The sequence below is a fragment of the Ascaphus truei genome, chromosome 7 (genome assembly GCF_040206685.1).
Source record: "Ascaphus truei isolate aAscTru1 chromosome 7, aAscTru1.hap1, whole genome shotgun sequence".
Lineage (NCBI taxonomy): Eukaryota > Metazoa > Chordata > Amphibia > Anura > Ascaphidae > Ascaphus > Ascaphus truei.
The window spans coordinates 97,327,010-97,345,037 of NC_134489.1; the positions used below are offsets into that span (position 1 = coordinate 97,327,010).

General features: G+C 45.1%; 1 protein-coding gene across 2 annotated transcripts in view; it reads right to left on the reverse strand.

The window, feature by feature from the left end:
• The window catches only part of MGAT5 (alpha-1,6-mannosylglycoprotein 6-beta-N-acetylglucosaminyltransferase), a 211,532-nt gene that overhangs the window by 172,950 nt on the left and 20,554 nt on the right, over positions 1 to 18,028 (reverse strand). The window contains exon 1 of one of the 2 annotated variants that reach the window (XM_075609541.1): positions 3,542 to 3,799. The exons of the other annotated variant lie outside the window; for it this stretch is intronic. The gene's annotated coding sequence lies outside the window, so the exon portion shown is untranslated. Of the gene's footprint in view, positions 1 to 3,541; positions 3,800 to 18,028 lie in introns of those variants that run through there. 2 annotated transcript variants of the gene reach the window in all.

Here is an 18,028-nt window from a genome sequence, read left to right on the forward strand (position 1 = left end):
GCTGTGAGGGAAGGAAGGGTGCGGGGAGCGAGTGCAGCTCCTGCACCCATATAGGTACCCACACCCCAGGTAGGCCCCAACTCCCCACTAGGTTAGTGGGTAAGTGCTGAGGGAGGCCCAAGATAGGGACGCTGCCCTTAGTGTAGTGCTGCCTTGTCAGAGTCACGGCTGTCAGTGCTGTGAGGTCTGACAGGCAGGCACCTTGTTGCGCAGCACGTTGGCTGCCAGCATCCAGTGAGCTACAGCTTGCTGCTGTAGGCGCTGGGACCCGTTAGGTAATAGTGAGGCTGAGGGGACTTGGGTAGTTCGGGAGGAGGTAGTGCGGGTGCAGGGGGTCAAGGACCCCTGCATAATATAGGCTACCCCTAGAGGCCCTAGGAGTTTCCCCCAAAGCCATTTCAGGTTGCTGTGCTGTAGGGACGGCCTATAGTATAGCGTGTGTCACTTAGTGCTGTAGGGACAGGTCCTAGGTTAGGGATCCTGCCACAGCAGGGTAGATTAGATAGGGACACAGCGGACGCTGCGGTTCCTGCTAAGAGGTTCGGATCCAAGTTGGGGTCCTAAGAGACTGTTTCGAGGTTGGGATCGCCCCTGGCGGTCCGCGTGCAAGGAGTCCGGTGTGGGATCAGATGGAACCATCACACGACTGATCCTTTGTGAAGCCAGTTGGAGATCCGAGCACGGGAGTGCTCGGCAGGTACTATCTAATACACAAGTGCACCAACGGGCCCTTAGTATAAATAGTGACTGCGCAGTCACCCACGATCTCTGCAAGAGTGCGGGACATTGGTTGGGATTCTCGGGACACTGGTGGGACCACCTGGTGTTGGGGAAGCGTCCTGCGCGACGCAGTAAGTGTCTCTAGAGAGGGGCACAGGTTATTAAGGTATTGATGTGATATGGATGTCTTACATGTTAGTAAAAGGTTATGATTAATATACTTGCTGTGTATGGTATTATTGATTGTCCTGCGAGGAACCACTCCCCCTCTGGTGGGAGCCATCGCAGGTGGAGGCGCTGCATCGTTGTAAGTGAGTACCCCTAGTATAATTGCCCCAGGTTCCCCGTGGCGGAAGCTGAGCCCTCCTGCGAGCCAACAGGTAATGCACCACACCCGAGTAACATTGTATGGTCTCCTTCACCCCACACTAAATCTGCGATTGGGGGGGGGGGGGAATACCCGTTACATATATATATATATGAACAAAAAACAAACAAAAGCGCAAGCTCCATAGCACTTAACTGAGTAAAAAATAAGGTACATTTATTCAAAAAATCAGCAACCCATAAGAATGTGCACTTACAGGATTTTAAACAGAACCATTCGTGGGAGAGAAATCTCTATTGTGGTCATCTGCGGTGGTAGGGTGAGTCCCAGGTTTGCAGAGTGGATGTAAACAGCCCAGGTTCACCATGAATTGGCAGCAAGATATAAAGGCATCCAATGCCTGCACGTCCTTTGCTCCCTCATACAATGATTGCTAACACTTGAAATTACCGCCAGCCGGAGCGCAGGGAAGCCAGGGACTCCAAATACGCCAACACAAACGCGATGACGTCACAGCTCTACGCGTTTCGTCACACTGACGAAGTCGCCGCATTTTTTACTCGGTTACGTGCTATGGAGCTTGCGCTTTTGTTTGTTTTTTGTTCATAGATTCCAAAAGTGGTTGGCTATACCATTCCCCTTAAAGCTGCAATGACGCTCCCTGGATCTTCTATTGGGACTATATTTCTCTCTGGATTTTTTGTTTGAATGGAACATTCAATTTGGATTTTCCTTTTTTTTCACTATCACATTATGGTTTGTAGATATTATTAGGTTAAATTGTGGTAATTTTAATTTATTTTAATATTTTAAATATGTTATTATAATTTATCATTTATTAGGGTTATTTCACATCCTCTTTAGCGCTACTTAATTTTTGTGTTGTCTTTGTCATATATATATATATATATATATATATATATATATATATATATATAAAAGTATACATTACCGCATAGCAGCAAAAAGGGAGACAGCACTCAGGTGAATGAAAATAAATGTATTAAATACAGCACATAACTCCAACGTTTCGATCCCACAGGGGGATCTTCCTCAGGGCGCTGCTATGCGGTAATGTATACTTTTATTATTTATATGGGACATGCACCTATTCATTATTGAATTTCTATTGGAGTGCCAGTGATTTTTTATCATATATATATATATATATATATATATATATATATATATATATATATATATATATATATATATATATATATATATATATATATATATAAAAAATAGATTTTACCAGATTGGAGTCCGGAAAAAACGAGACAGCACACAGTCCAGTAGTTCCAATGAAGCTGTATTCAAAGTAACATGGCACCACCTCCAACGTTTCGGTCCACTCAACGTGACCTTCCTCAGGGACGTGCAATAAGTGAATGCTAATCCACCCCCTTATATACCCAAACAAATCAAAATTAAAATGAACTCACCCGTGTAGGGGCAACATTGCCCGCGAAACTGCGCCGCTGTGACACGCATGCAAATGGCATTCATAATATCAGATCCACATATATGTCCTTTGGGTTGTGTCTGTGTGCGGGCGCCTTGATGCGCGTAGTGGGGACAGATTTAGGGTTGTAAAGATCCTGTGTTCTACTGCATTCTGCTCACTGAGGGGCCTGGGGAGGTTCGCGCATGCGCGAACCGCCACTGTAGTGGCTACAGGCATCATTCGGGCCACCGTAGTTGTGTTAGCTAAGCAGAAGCATTAGATACAATATGACGATGCGTTCCAGCAGTTCATTGCGGGTCACGGCATAAGGGGCAATGAGGAGTCCGCGCATGCGCGATCCTGCCACTAGGTAGACCATAGAGGCCACCGTAGTTCAATAGGACGATCCACATTATTAAATCCAAGATGGCGATGCGTTCCAGCATTTGCATGCGTGTCACAGAGGCGCAGTTTCGCGGGCAATGTTGCCCCTACACGGGTGAGTTCATTTTAATTTTGATTTGTTTGGGTATATAAGGGGGTGGATTAGCATTCACTTATTGCACGTCCCTGAGGAAGGTCACGTTGAGTGGACCGAAACGTTGGAGGTGGTGCCATGTTACTTTGAATACAGCTTCATTGGAACTACTGGACTGTGTGCTGTCTCGTTTTTTCCGGACTCCAATCTGGTAAAATCTATTTTTTACATGTGCATATGGGACAAGCATCAGCATCTTACTATTGTTTACAGTGTGCCAACTGAGTGTGATTTTTTCATATATATATATATATATATACACACACACACACACACACACAATACACAACAAATGAGGACGCTGCGCTATTGTCCCTTATTTTAGTCGCAGTGTCCAATGTGGAAGACACTTAGCCTAATATCATTGCCAGCACTGCGTTGGAGCTCTGATCTCAAAATAGTGTGTAGTCACGTTGCAGGCCGAATAAGGGTGACACATTTGTGAGGTGTGTGTGTGTGTGTGTAATACACAAAGGATACTCAAAAGTTGAGAGAAAGGGTCTCCTGCCTCTTTGTAATCCGGTTGCACTTTAACAGCCCGGCAAGTATCTGGATCTCTCTTTTTGTGGGCTCTACTCTTTCTTTCTCTGTGTGCAGTGGATGTGTTCTTGCTGCTGTCTCTCCCTTTATCTCTCCTTTGATAGCAGTCTCCTACAAGCCTCCTCTTTCACCGCTGTGAGTATCAGGATGTCTCGCTTAGCCCAGGGGACAGTGAGAGTGGCTTGTCTCTCTGTGTGCCTCTCAGACTGTCACTACCTATCTCTGTCTCTCAGAGTGACAGTTGGTCCCCCTCTGTGTCTCTCAGGCTGGCAGTTGTTCACCAGATTCTATACGGTTTTCTTATCCAATCCCATATCTCCTGTCCTGGGTTGCCAGGCAGATCAGGGACAGTGTCGCTTATTCCTTATCGCACCATGTGGTAGGTGGAACAGATTAACTCTGTATTGTCCACAGTATACATATATTTGTAGTAGAGGCTACACATCTGCTACATTTCGGAAAAATGCAGAATATAATAATTAAAACTGTTACAGAGTTCTAATTTTGGTCCAACACGAGGTATCGCCATCTTCACACTAACAAATAAGGAAGAAGAGGAATATCTAATCCAGCGGTGCGCAAACTGGGGGTGTGTGCCCCCCAGGGGGGGGCGTGAGACTCTCTGCGGGGGACATGGAGTTTACAGAGTCCCTGCGCGCTTCCCGAATGCACTTAAATTAAGTGCCAGGGAAGCGGTGAAGGCCTCTGTAAACCTCACGTACCTTTGCTCCGGCAGCTTCTTAGATGCGTCGCCATGGCAAGGCGGCGACAAATGATGCCACGAGGTCATGTGACGCCGGAGCAGAGGTAAGAGGGGGCAGGGGGAGGGGAGAGAGGGGAACAGCTGGCAGGGGGACGCAGGGAAAAAAGTTTGCGCTCCCCTGATCTAATCCATGGTACAGTGAGGAAACTGAACTAGAAATATCTCTGTTTACGGGGGAAGGGAGAGCCATTAAAATTCTAATTATTAATACTGAAGGTGTCTGCGACGTGCTGCCTGTTCCCTCTACACTGAAAGCGTCAAGGAACAAGAGTGGGTATTAATGGGTATCAGTCAGTCCCCCTCCGTAAATTCCAGCGGGATTAAAAAATAAAGCAAATTATACAAAAAATCGTATATTGTCCTGAAGATAAATGTGAAAATATGCTTTAATGTTACATTAAAAGAACAGAGGTTATACAATGAATTCACAGGCATTTCATGGACAGATAAAGTTGGGAAATTGGGTACAAGGGATAAAGGGGATGGTGAGTTTCAGATTGAAATACAGCAGCTTTAACATCACCAAACATCAGCGATTGGCACCAAACGTCTCACACCCTTTGGCTGCGCCAAAGGCTGTCCGCCTTTGGGGAAAACCAGGTGTACACTGGGGGTGTTGAGATTCACTGCAGCTGTGAACACAAAGTTCTTTGTCTTCTTTGCTTTTTAACATTCCAGTGAGTGGGGTTGAAGTTCCACAAAGTACAAGCAAATATTAACCCTTAGCACACTGGTCCTGTGCAGAGGGGAGCAGCTGTTGGGGAGCCCCATAAGGTGTCCGCCTTTGGGGCAATGCAGATGTACAGTACACTGGGGGTATTGAGATTCAATGCAGCTGTTGTAAAGTGATTGTAATGGATAAAAAAGTACTGCCTATATCTTTATTTGCAACACTACATTTTTGCATTATTTATCAGAGAAAACCCTGCTTATTGATCAACGTATTTGTCTTTTCATTCATTGGGGTGTTTTATTCTGGTGCCACATTTGTTCATTTAATAATAACTTTATTTATATAGCGCTTTTCTCCCAATGAGACTCAAGACGCTTCACAGTCACAAAAAGGAGAAAAGAAGAAAACATTTAAGGTGATTAAAGAGACCAAACATGAGGCAAAATACAATACAGGATGGGACGGTGCTGTAGTTAAATACCAGACAGGTTGGGGTTCATTAATTAATTGCCTTGGAAATTGGTACGAGCAACCCTTTGAGAAAGTCACAGCACGTGACGAAACGCGTTAGGGAACGGAACTGCGTCATCACGCAAGCGCATGACAGGCCGTATCGAGCGCTGATACACATTGCGGCCAGCAGAGATTGGAGATTTTCCTGAAACTCAAAGACTGCATCATTGATTTTAAGTAGCCTTTCTACACATGCACCAGAGAACATCTACCAGCAACTTCAAGTGAGATTTGGACTGCAGGGTCTGGAGGCTGAGGGACCAGAGTTGGCGGTGATATTTTTCACACACTGCTTGATTTTAACCTACCCTTGTGAGTGGATTTTCTACCCCCCCTCCCCTTTCCCAATAAATGTACTGTATTATGCTATGGGGCGTGCGCTCTCTCTCTTTTTTTTTCTTTTCTAATAGGTATCATCTGGATGTGGTTCATCCTATTTGAGAGCTGCCGGAGATCCCCTCATACGAGGACTATTTTTTCCTATTTAAGGATTTTCACTCAAGGACTGGTTTTTATATCAAATTTTCTGTTTGCTTGTATTTTATGTTATCACATGTTTTTGGAGTGTTGTCTTAAATTGTTTTTCACAAAATAGGAGCACATAATATATGTTATATATATTTATTTTAAATTGTAGTATACACATCTATAATTTTTAGTGATTTTGCCTATTTAGAAATATTCATTTAAATTATCATTAATAATATTTTTACCGTATTTCAACACTTCTTATTTGGCGCTACTTCACTCCCTTTTCTTTTTCATTCACACACACATTATATATATATATATATATATATATACATGTAGAGGTATCAGTACCGTGTTAGCCGAGCTTCAATAATCAAAAAATAAATAGATGATACCGTTCTGTGGCTAACGAAATGCTTTTATTTGTGCGAGCTTTCGAGATACACTGATCTCTTCTTCCGGCGATGTTACAATGAATGAATCAAAAGGTATACTTAAAAACAGTGTCTCTTGGAATGTTATCTGTGCTGTACCTTCCCCCGGTGTGGATGAGATTTATGGCTAGAGGTGTCAAAAGGTTACTGAAAGCAAGTGAAGAAAGAGTGTGTATGTGTATCAGTGTGAATAAAAATGAATGGGGAGCCCACAGTATATACAGTGCTTTACACAAGGTGTGTGTGGAGTGTGGAGTTTCGATCTCTGTTTAGGCCACTGCTAAGTGTAACGAAATGCTTTTATTTGTGCGAGCTTTCGAGATACACTGATCTCTTCTTCCGTAACAAATACCACACAGAAATCGGGAATACAAAATCAGAGGAAGGTTCACCTGTTCTTCCAGCAATGTCGTGTACCTCATCATGTGCATGAAATGCCCAGGGGGCTGCTACTACATAGGTGAGACATAGGTGAGACAGGGCAGGGGCTAAACAAGAGAATGAACCTGCATCGCCACAGCATCACACGCGGTACAAGAGACAGTCCTGTTGGCGAACATTTCTCTGACTGGCCATAAGATGAACGATCTGAGGGTTGCCATACTCAAAGGTAATCTTAAAACCCCGAAAGAGAGAAGGTTGCATGAATACAAATTTATGCAACTGTTCGGGACACTTAGCAGTGGCCTAAACAGAGATCGAAATTTTATGAGTCATTACTGACACTAGTGAACTCTTGTCCCATGAGCGCTAAAGGCCATGTCTGTACACACTGTGCTATATGTATGCACACACAGCTGTCTCTCACACATACTAATACTCCTTGTTTTTCCATCCCTATACACCAATAGGGACCACTAAGTATCCACACACACTTTTAGTTGTGCTACAAACTCTCACATTTCCACACCCACCCACACCATTTATATCCACTCCCACTCCACACTCACCTTGTGTAAAGCACTGTATATACTGTCGGCTCCCCATTCATTTTTATTCACACTGATACACATATACACTCTTTCTTCACTTGCTTTCAGTAACCTTTTGATACCTCTAGCCATAAATCTCATCCACACCGAGGCAAGGTACAGCACAGATAACATTCCAAGAGACACTGTTTTTAAGTATACCTTTTGCTTCATTCATTGTAACATCGCCGGAAGAAGAGATCAGTGTATCTCGAAAGCTCGCACAAATAAAAGCATTTCGTTAGCCACAGAACGGTATCATCTATTTATTTTTTTATTATATATATATATATATATATATATAAACAAGAAAAAGAAAATATATATATACAGTTGTGTGTAAAAGAAAGTACACCCTCTTTGAATTCTATGGTTTTACATATTTACATATCAGGACATAATAACAATCATCTGTTCCTTAGCAGGTCTTAAAATTAGGTAAATACAACCTCAGATGAACAACAACACATGACATATTACACCTTGTCATGATTTATTTAACAAAACTAAAGCCAAAATGGAGAAGCTACTGTATGTGTGAAAAACTAAGTATACCATATGAAATAGCTTGTAGAACCACCTTTAGCAGCAATAACTTGAAGTATAGACCCCCTCATGCTGACTCTCTGAGTGACAGAAGTGGTGGTGACTCAGGGTCTGTGTACAGCCAATCATTGTACAGACCTTGTGCCCTCCCCTTCTGGAGCCTCATGGAGGAAGTGACCAAATTATAGAGGAAGCTCAGCCCCTCAGAGGGGTGAACCCTTCAGTCCAGCTCCCACCTTCCTGGGTGAGGAAGCAAGGAGTCAAGCTCCTCCCGGCTGGGAGTGAGCAAGGCCAATCAGTCCTCCTGGGCAGGCTGGGCCAAGAGAGATCAGAGGCCTCAAGACTACCATAGAGCCCAGCACTTTCCAGAGGCCTGGGATCCCCTGTGACCTATGTGCATCCACTGTGTAACATCTGCAGTGACTGCCAAATAAAGTATCCTTTTTCATATATCCCTGCCTGAGTTTACAGTCTCTTGGGCAGGGGTGTGAAAGAAGTCTGTTTTGGTGGGGACTGTCTGAGAATATTGGAGCCCACTGAAGCTGGTGGAGCTGACACCGTAAGTTGAACATCAAGATGATCAAAAGCCTGTCCTGTGCCAGAGGCTCCCCAAAACAGGTCTGACTCCCCAATTAGAAATACTACAGATGAGAGGTAAGATCACACAAACATCATGCCTCTGACCTTCATTTCACACAATGCCAAAGGGCTGAACTGTCCCCGCAAACGAAAGATAGCACTCACTGACTACAAGAGAAAGAGGGCGGATTTCGTGTTAATCCAGGAAACGCATTTTAGCACCAACAGCTTCCCCAAATATTTTGATAAACAGTTTAAACAGGTATATTTATTTCTGCGTGGAGTGGCAATATTGATCCACAATAGGGTGGGGCTGGTGGTGGATAAGGTGAAAACAGATAAGGAGGGTAGATTCCGCCTGATTACGGGATCCATCAACCAACAGCCTATAACGGTTGGCACAATATATGCCCCAAATGGACACGACCCTGATTTCTTTAAAACAACGTTTGATACCTTACGGAAAGTCAGTAAAGGCGCTTTGATTGTAGGCGGCGATTTCAACACTGTGCTAACCGCATCACTAGAAAGATCAGGCCCCCCGAGACATAGAACAACGCCACGGCCTTTGGCCCTGGAACAAGGACTAAGGGATTTACAATTAGTAGATGTCGGGAGAGAGATGCACCCACTAGACAGAAACTACACTTTCTACTCCCACCCGCATGACTCATTCAGCAGAATCGATTACTTCTTTGTCTCTAGTAGACTGGTCCCTGTGATCACCATTACCGGGATCCATGATATTTCATGGTCAGATCGCGCACCCATTGAGCTACGGTGCACACGGATAGGGCTGGACAGACTGGGGGCAAATTGGAAACTAAACGAATCCCTCCTAAAGATCCCCGAATTGGAAGGGAAGATCGGAGAGGCGATCAAATATTTCTTTAAAGAAAATGAAGGTAGCGTTCGCTCTCACATAACCCTCTGGGAGGCACATAAAGCAACACTGAGGGGGGTTTTGATTAGTTTAGCGACCAAAAAAAAAGGGAAAGCAACGCAAAAATTATAAAAGAACAAACAGAATTAAAGCAGTTATGGGAGCAACACAAACGCTCCCCGAATGTGGCCACCCTTCAAACGAATTAAAGACACCCAGATTAAACTGAACCTACTCCTTACTTCCCAGGCTGAGAAATCGTTAAGTTGGTCAAAGAGAAGATTTTTCGAGAAAGCGAACAAACCAGATACCATGCTGGCTAACAAGATTATTTCTAAAACAAATAAATAAAACATATAAACCCTGCGCCTGGAATCGGGAGGGGTTACGGCCAATCCCAAAAATATAGTTGGGGAATTCAAATTCTTCTACGAAAAACTATATGATGGGGAAAAAGTATCCCAATCTGCCAGAACAACCAAGGCCCTACAGGATTTCCTGAGGAGCTCGAATCTGCCGGGCCTTAGCGAGTCAGATAGAGAGGTAATAGGTAGTGATTTCACAAACGAGGAACTATCAGAGGTTATTAAAAACCTAAAACCCTCTAAAGCCCCGGGTTCCGACGGATATTCGAATCTTTACTATAAGAAATTTAGGAAACAATTGACCCCATGCCTTCTCCGTATGTTTAACCAAGTGCTCGGAGGTACCCCCTTCCCCCAACATATGCTCCAAGCGTCCATCTCGGTAATACACAAACAAGGGAAAGACCCCCAGGACTGTAAGAGTTACAGACCAATATCCCTGATTAATTCGGACATAAAAATCTTTGCTAAACTATTGGCCAACAGATTAAGTCTTATCCTACCCAGACTGGTGCACCCAGATCAAGTCGGGTTTATCCAGGGTCGACAAGCATCAGATAACACCCGACGTATTATTGATCTGATAGAAATCGCTAATTCTAAATCAATACCAATTATGGCGCTCAGTCTGGATGCAGAAAAAGCGTTTGATAGGATAGACTGGCCATACCTGGAGGCCACACTTGGAGCATTTGGCATGGGAGATAAATTAATAAACGCTATATTTGCTCTCTATTCGGCCCCGTCGGCTAGGGTTACCCACCAGGGATTTGCTTCAGATCCCTTCCAAATTAAGAGCGGAACGAGACAAGGATGCCCGCTCTCCCCTCCTCTTTGCACTGTGTATGGAGCCATTGGCGGCCCAGATACGAGATAGCAAAGACATCACGGGTATTGACATTGGAAGCCAGCCGCATAAAGTGGCACTGTATGCGGATGATGTTTTTCTGACAATATCCAGACCCCTTACCTCTCTACCAAACTTGTTCGATTTGCTGGGACAATTCAACAGGGTCTCCTGGTTCAAAATCAATCAGATTAAATCGGATGCCCTAAACATAAATCTCCCCAAACATTGGGAGAAACTGATTGCCATAAATTTTAACTTTAAATGGCAACAGCACCAAATTAAATATTTAGGCATCAAAGTCACGAGGACATATAACACATTATACCAAGCAAACTATCCCAGCCTGTTGAGAACCCTGAGATGGGACATTAAGAGATGGGCCACCCATAAAATTTCGTGGATCGGTAAAATCCACTGTGTTAAAATGAATTTGCTCCCGCGCCTTCTATATCTCCACTAAACCCTTCCGGTGCCATTAGGATTGAAGGATACCCTCTCGCTCCAATCCGAGATAGATAAATTTATCTGGGGAGGGAAGAAGGCGAGGGTTGGCAAACAAATTATGCGCAAACAAGCTGGGGCAGGAGGGCTCGCGGTACCTTGTTTGTTGTCTTATTATAAAGCGGCACAATTATGTCAAATTGTGCAATGGCACTCTAATCTAGACTCCAAAAGATGGGTCGCTCTAGAAAAAGAGCTCTGCTCCCCTGTGGAGCTGGAACACTTGATTTGGTATCTGGAAACAAAAAAATATCAATAGATTGGTAGATCTGGAAGGTAGACGAGGCATACAAACATTTGACTTACTTAAATCTAACATAAATATCCCCAATACCGAGTTCTTCAGATACCTCCAGATCAGGGCATTCTACCAAACTGCCCAGCCACATACCCCAATGACGAATTTCGAAAAGCTCTGTCGATCAGGGACATCCACAACGGGACTCACATTGCAGATGTACAAGGAAGTAACCGGGTCTAGCGCGACAGTGACGAACAAAACAGGATGCATGACTAGTTGGGAAAAAGATTTAGGAGAGGTACTGGACCTAGAGGAGTGGACAAAGATTGTGACGGCGACATCTAAAAGCTCCATGTGCATGACCTTAAGGGAGAATGCATATAAGGTTATGATGAGATGGTACCATACCCCCACAAAATTAGCTACATTTCTGCCCTGTTACTCCCCATTGTGTCCTAGACAATGTGGACAGCAGGCAGACCTGTTCACATGCTGTGGTCTTGCCCCAAGATCGTCCCAGTCTGGGATTCAATTAAAGACTGGTTGAACAAGATTACAGGCAAACCCGTACCAATGGATCCATGGCAGTTCCTTTTGAACAGGCCAGCTGAAGGGTTTACCAAAGGTGAGAATAAACTAATAGCTCATTTTGCTATGGCAGTCCGAGGGGAGATCGCAGCACGCTGGAAACAAAATGAAATCCCATCAATTACTAAGATTTGGAATAGAATTTGGTCAGTTTGCCAGATGGAGAAGTTGACAAGTTTGGTCAACGACACTGGTACAAATTTTCTAAAAGTCTGGCTTCCATGGTTAGCCCAGACAGACATACCGGGGGTAGAAAAGGCCACAATCTGGCACTAATAGAGGCAAGTGCGTTCTCCCTTGAAAGATGGCCGGAGAGACCATAACGGCCCAAACACTTCCGCCGGGAACACCTAGATAGCAGCAGACAGGGAAGGGTATGTAGATCAGGGCCGAATTAAGGGGAGCACCCTGCCTCCTTAGACGCAGAGAGCCAGCTGGAACATAACAGAGGCGGAGCCACAGTAGGAGAAACCCACACACCCCTACCCCCCACAACCCCTCCCCCTATCCTAGGGGCTGTATGTATGTATGTCTGTTTGCCCGGTTTGTCTGTAAGTGTAGGTCCTTGCACACAACTGAGTTACACATTTTACATGATGATCCTGTATTACAAAAGTATACTCTGTATGTAAACGATATTCGTGCCTAATAAAATCAAAGTTGAAAAAAAAAAAAAGCCTGTCCTGTTCCCCACACCATTGCGGACCACTCGGCTCTCCTGTACCCTCACAGGTATGCACGCACCACAAACAGCAGTAACCAGTAGTATTTCTTCCAGAGAGAGGGGGAGGGGGAAACAGTGTTACACTGCTCTGCATACCTCAATGCCAAGTGTATTGATGGACATACTCTCCAGCCAATGGCTGAGAGCAGAAGAAGGGAATAAGCCCATTGGACCCTGAGGAGCTGAGACGTCATGGCAATGGGAGTGTGGAGATCCACAGGCAGGGATGAGTGAACTGATTGGGAGACCCAGATGAGATAGAAGAGAGAGGACCTGTCCCAAGGAGCCCGGCGAAAGTGGCAGAGCCTAAAAGACCAGCAGGATGGCAAGAGAGAGAACCTGTACAAGCTGTGGTTCAACGTTTCTAGTCATAGAGCAGCTGGGCAATCACAGAGCAGTGTCCTTTCTTAGTACTCTGGGCACGACCCACCTTGTTAAGTAACAGGCCTCCAGCATTTCAACTATATAACACTACACGAGCTCCAACGCTGTGCTGGTACCTGCAGTGGCCCTTTTTCATAGCACACGGGCCTCCGGGACTGAACAAGTAACTCTGTGGGACATTTGCGCAGCGAGGTTTGTTGTTATACTGTATGTATATTGCCTTAAGTGCTGTCTGGTCTCCTGAAAACAAAACACTGGCTCCTATACACTCTGTCTGGATCCCAAGTATTTCATCTTATCATCCCTGCGCATAGTCACACCCATCACACACCAGCCTCCACCCTAATCCTATTCTGTGGGGTTTTTTTTGTTTGTTTGGTTTTTTTTTTTTAAACGTTTTTGTGCACGTGCAAAACATTTTTCCCCTTTAGCATAATTCAAGAGTCCTTGTCTGTTTTCCTGACAAGAAACAACTTGTATCATGTGCAGTTGTCCCGCTGCATTCAGGGCTTGGGTAATTCCTCACTGTCCTAGCCCCATCCTTTCCTGTTCAGTGAGGTTGTGGTTGAGGTGCTTTTGCTACAAACATCCTTACTGAATTGTTTTATATTTTGGGATTTTAGTCCCTGTAAGGGGCTTATAGTGCAACAAAGACAAACTATTGCAAAAAAGTTGTAAAAAGGCAGTACTTAACAATTTCATTAGGATATGTATAGCATTGTAGCGAAGATCTAGTACCCTGAAATGTTCTTATAGCCTAATTCCAATCTCCAATGAACAATATGGTATTCCTCAAAGACTGATGTCAGTGGGTGCCTCTTCTGCAAATTCTTGATCTCTTCTATTTTGTTTCATTTCCAAATGCCCCATACATAGGCAATGTTTGCAATAGTACAATATTCCTGTTTCCATTAGTAAAATAATGAAGGACTTCAGCGAGACTCGCTTTCAACCTCTCTGGCATAACAGATGGCTGGTCATAAAGGCAAAACTACACTAAGTTGCCTAGCAATATAATACAATTCTAATAATCTGCATATGAGCTGGTAAAGAAGTTGCAATATCGTTTGAAAGTTCACATTTACATTGGTTTGTTTAATTAATAGGTGAAGTGGGGGCCTGAGATGCCCAGATCCAGAAATTTGGCAAATAATGCATACAAGACCCAAAATATTGTTCATAGTTTACAACACAAACTGGCATTTAAATATACAGAAAGTATGCAAGAATAAATCCAGCAAACTAACAAGCATAAGGAAATAGGGTGTTCTTGCAACCACTTTTGTACAGTGTTAGCACATTTACCAAACCTATTATAAAGTTTTCTGATCGCAAACATAAAACCTTCCAGTAAATGGTGCTTCACCCAGCAGACACCTAAAAGCCACATTAATGTTTATTTCAGAGGCATTGGACACAGAAACAGCACAGCAGGGGAACTTTCAGAGAACCCCCAGGCATGGGGAACTTTCACAGAATGAATAAGAGCTAAAAGGAGGGAGAATGTGGGTGAAATAAAGAGAGGGGGTTTAGCGAAGAGAGAAAGGGAAAGTAGACATTAGAGAAGCTACAAGATGGCTAGCGAGAAAAGGGTGTGGTACATGAAAGAGGGAACACGCCCCAAACTGCATCATTCATCTACCTGTGAAGAGAAAGCAAGAAACACTAAGAAGGAATGTGCAACTGTAGTTTTGCAGAGAGGAAGCCTACACGGAGGTAACTCCAGTGTCCTGAGCCAGGGAAAACTACTACATGGTGGTAGACTGAGCGCAGGACATCAGGAGCTACCCAGGGACCACCCAAAGACCGTGCCTTTATATTGTAGATACCGTTTAAAGCACCAACGGGAGTGCACATTTTAAACCTATTTGTTTATCGTCAAAAAAGGGAAATACACATAGGTGTCTACATGTTCTTTTCTATGTTCTAGAATTCACTAATACCAACAGAGGGCTTGTTGAGGATTCCCTTGTTTTTGGATAGCGTCATTTATAAGGGGTTGGTTTTAAAGCTGCAGTTCGGGCAATATCCTGCATGTGTGTTTTTTTTTTAATAAATCAGTTCTGTAGTAAGAAAAAATACTTTTAGCATTTTCTGGTTTTAAAAAAACAACTTTGAAAGACCAATTTTCTTGTATTCTATTTTAACAACCATTTGCTAAGGCACTGCCCCTTCATGTCCTGTCACAAGCCCTGGCACACCCCTTTGTCAGCCCTGCCCTCCCTCTAGCACATGTCAGTGCAGGAGTGCTCATGAATATTCATGAGCTTCCACTGAGTGACAGAAGCAGAAGAAAAACATATGCCAGCTCTAATGATGTCACCAAATTTCGCCGATCAATACATGGAGAACGAATTGACCTGCAGCTATACTGTTCTTTAGGTAAGTAGAGATTGCTCACATGAAACTATTGAAGTAAAAAAATAAATAAAATAAAAAAAAGACTGATCTGCAGCTTTAAAGACCCATCTGATTAATGTTATTCTGAGCTAGTCCCCTAGGTGCAGTTTGTCCTTTTTTCTGTTTGCATTTATATCTGTATTTATTCTGGCTGGCTAATGACATTTTGATTCATTGTGTCCACAAATTTCTATGCACAGTGCCGTGTCTGAATCATTTAACTAAATAACATATGTAGCCAGGTCCCCTCTGGCTCCCCGGTCCTCCGTTTCCCTCTCCCTTACCTCCGACATGGTGGGGGCTGTTGCGGGTGGCGACGGGCCGGCCTGCGGTTCCCTTTGCATGTTTGTTAAGTTCGCGCATGCGTGGAGGCTCACGCATGCGCAGAAGAGTTGCAGCGGCCATTACTAGTTGTGAGGAATGGCAGAGGTGGCGCTCAGTAGCACAGGGTCTTCACAAAGTTGCGCTTGCACAGTTGCAAGCGGCAGCGGCCATTACAGGATCGCGCATGCGCTGTAGAGATCGTGCACATGGCCCCAATAGTAGAGAGGTCCTGCGGGGACTACAAGACCCAGCAGCCAATAGGGCTTAAAGCTTCCCCTGAGGAGAAAGATACATTTTGGTGCGCTGAGGGCTTGCTAGTTAGTCGGTGCTGGGACAGAGTAGGGGGAGGTTGTATGTGCAGGGAGCAGGTGGCCCTGCACTAGGCCAGGTTACCCCCTAGGCTCTAGCTAGGCCCTGAGTCATACCATAGCTTGTGGTTGCTACAGGGACAGGCCCTTAGGTAGAGACCCTGCCCCTTTTGTTGTTAGTGATTTTCACGGACTGTCATGGAACAGGAATACCCCTGTCTGCATTTCTGTCTCACCCCCCCCCCCCCTTGTCCTTGCAGCCCTGCTTGTCAGCATGCTTAGTGGCAGCTGTATGTATTTGGTTCTACATGCAACTCCAATGCTTGTGTGATAATACAGAGCCATTTCGCCCTTCCCAGCAGTTTGCTGCATTAAGATGCTACATTTTGCTACATGTTGCAGCTTCTCCAGGCACTCCTGTGAGTTGCCATGGCAGCCCCAGCCTTTCTCCCAAATGGGTTAGTCTGCTGTCTCCCCCTCTGTTCTGCCCACAGATGGTCTGTCCCCAGACTATCTTACACCCAGCGTACACTGCTTCATCCTTTCCACCATTTCCCCTGGATTCGTGAGTACCTCTCTGTAAACCCTGTAATGGTGCTGAAGGAGAATCTTTTCACCTCCCTTGATCACTGAGCACACACAGAGACACCTACACCTCTACACAAGAGACTGTACCTTATCCTGTTTTCCCTCAATAAAACCAAGAAAAGAAACAGATCTTGTCGTGCTTAGGAAAGAGGGCAAGTTGGCACTATCTGAGCTAAGACATAACCACGTGATCCTCTAGCTTCCAGAATAGTGAAAAGATAATCGTGTGCCTTACAGACACTTACAGGAGCTGCTACTCCAGACTCCATTATACAGAGTGGCCTCTACAGCAGTACAAGCAAGCAGCTTACACAGCTATACAGAGCAACCTCTACACCACACAAAGGAAGCACCAAGCAGCTAAAACTGCGAACAGTCTGCAGCTTTCACAGACAACCAGTAGCTCAAACTGCACAGCAGCCTTGCAACAAACAGTGCTTCTCTTACAATTCCTAACTGCCTTTTTCTCTGTCTGAGTCCACCCGCTGCTCAGCCCCACAGTGAGGAGCCAACGGACACCTGTAAGTACAGCTACCCCAACGCTGCACGCTGCAGGACACCGCTCGGCATCATCTGAGACAGACGCCCATCGCTGACAAGGTAAAAGACCGCACGCCACACGCACTGGCAAAAGGCCTACACACACCTACAGCATGGCAGAACTCAGAGCCTCACCAGACATCACGCAGGAGAGCGATCACTCAGACACAGAGACCGCCGCGCAACTGCAACAGGCGCAGGCAGGCGCAAGGCCTAAACGGACAGTCACACTGACAGAAAAGGCCAGCGAAAAATATGAGACTGACATTGAAGCGCACCGCGCTAAATTAGAGTTGGCCTGGGAAACAACCGCACTTGGGGTACGCAATGTCGCCGGCGCTGGCAATTATGTGCAACAGCTCGAGCAGGGGATAACTCAATTGAAGGTAGACCGCTCCGGCTACCAAGCGCTGTCACAGGCATACTTCACCTATCTAACAAGAACTAACACGGAAGATAGCATACGAGAGCGCGACCTACAAAAGGCGATTGACCTAGAACGTGATGGCATCGTGCAAACCGCCATCACGGAAGCTGAGAATAAGAGGAAGGACCTTTTGCAGGAGACCTCATCGCAGCGCTCAAGCATATCCAGGCACTCATCTAGATCAGCAAGATCAGCGCAGTCTAACGCGTCCAGCGCAAGCACAAACGCTACAAGGCGCGAGCCGCCGCAGAGGCCGCACGTGCCAGGGCTGAATATAGTCACACAGAGGCAGCCGTAAGGACAGAAAGAGCGCGCATAGAAGAGAAGGAGCAGAATGCCGCCGCCGCTGCCACGGCCGCCGCTGCCAATGCCGCTGCCACTG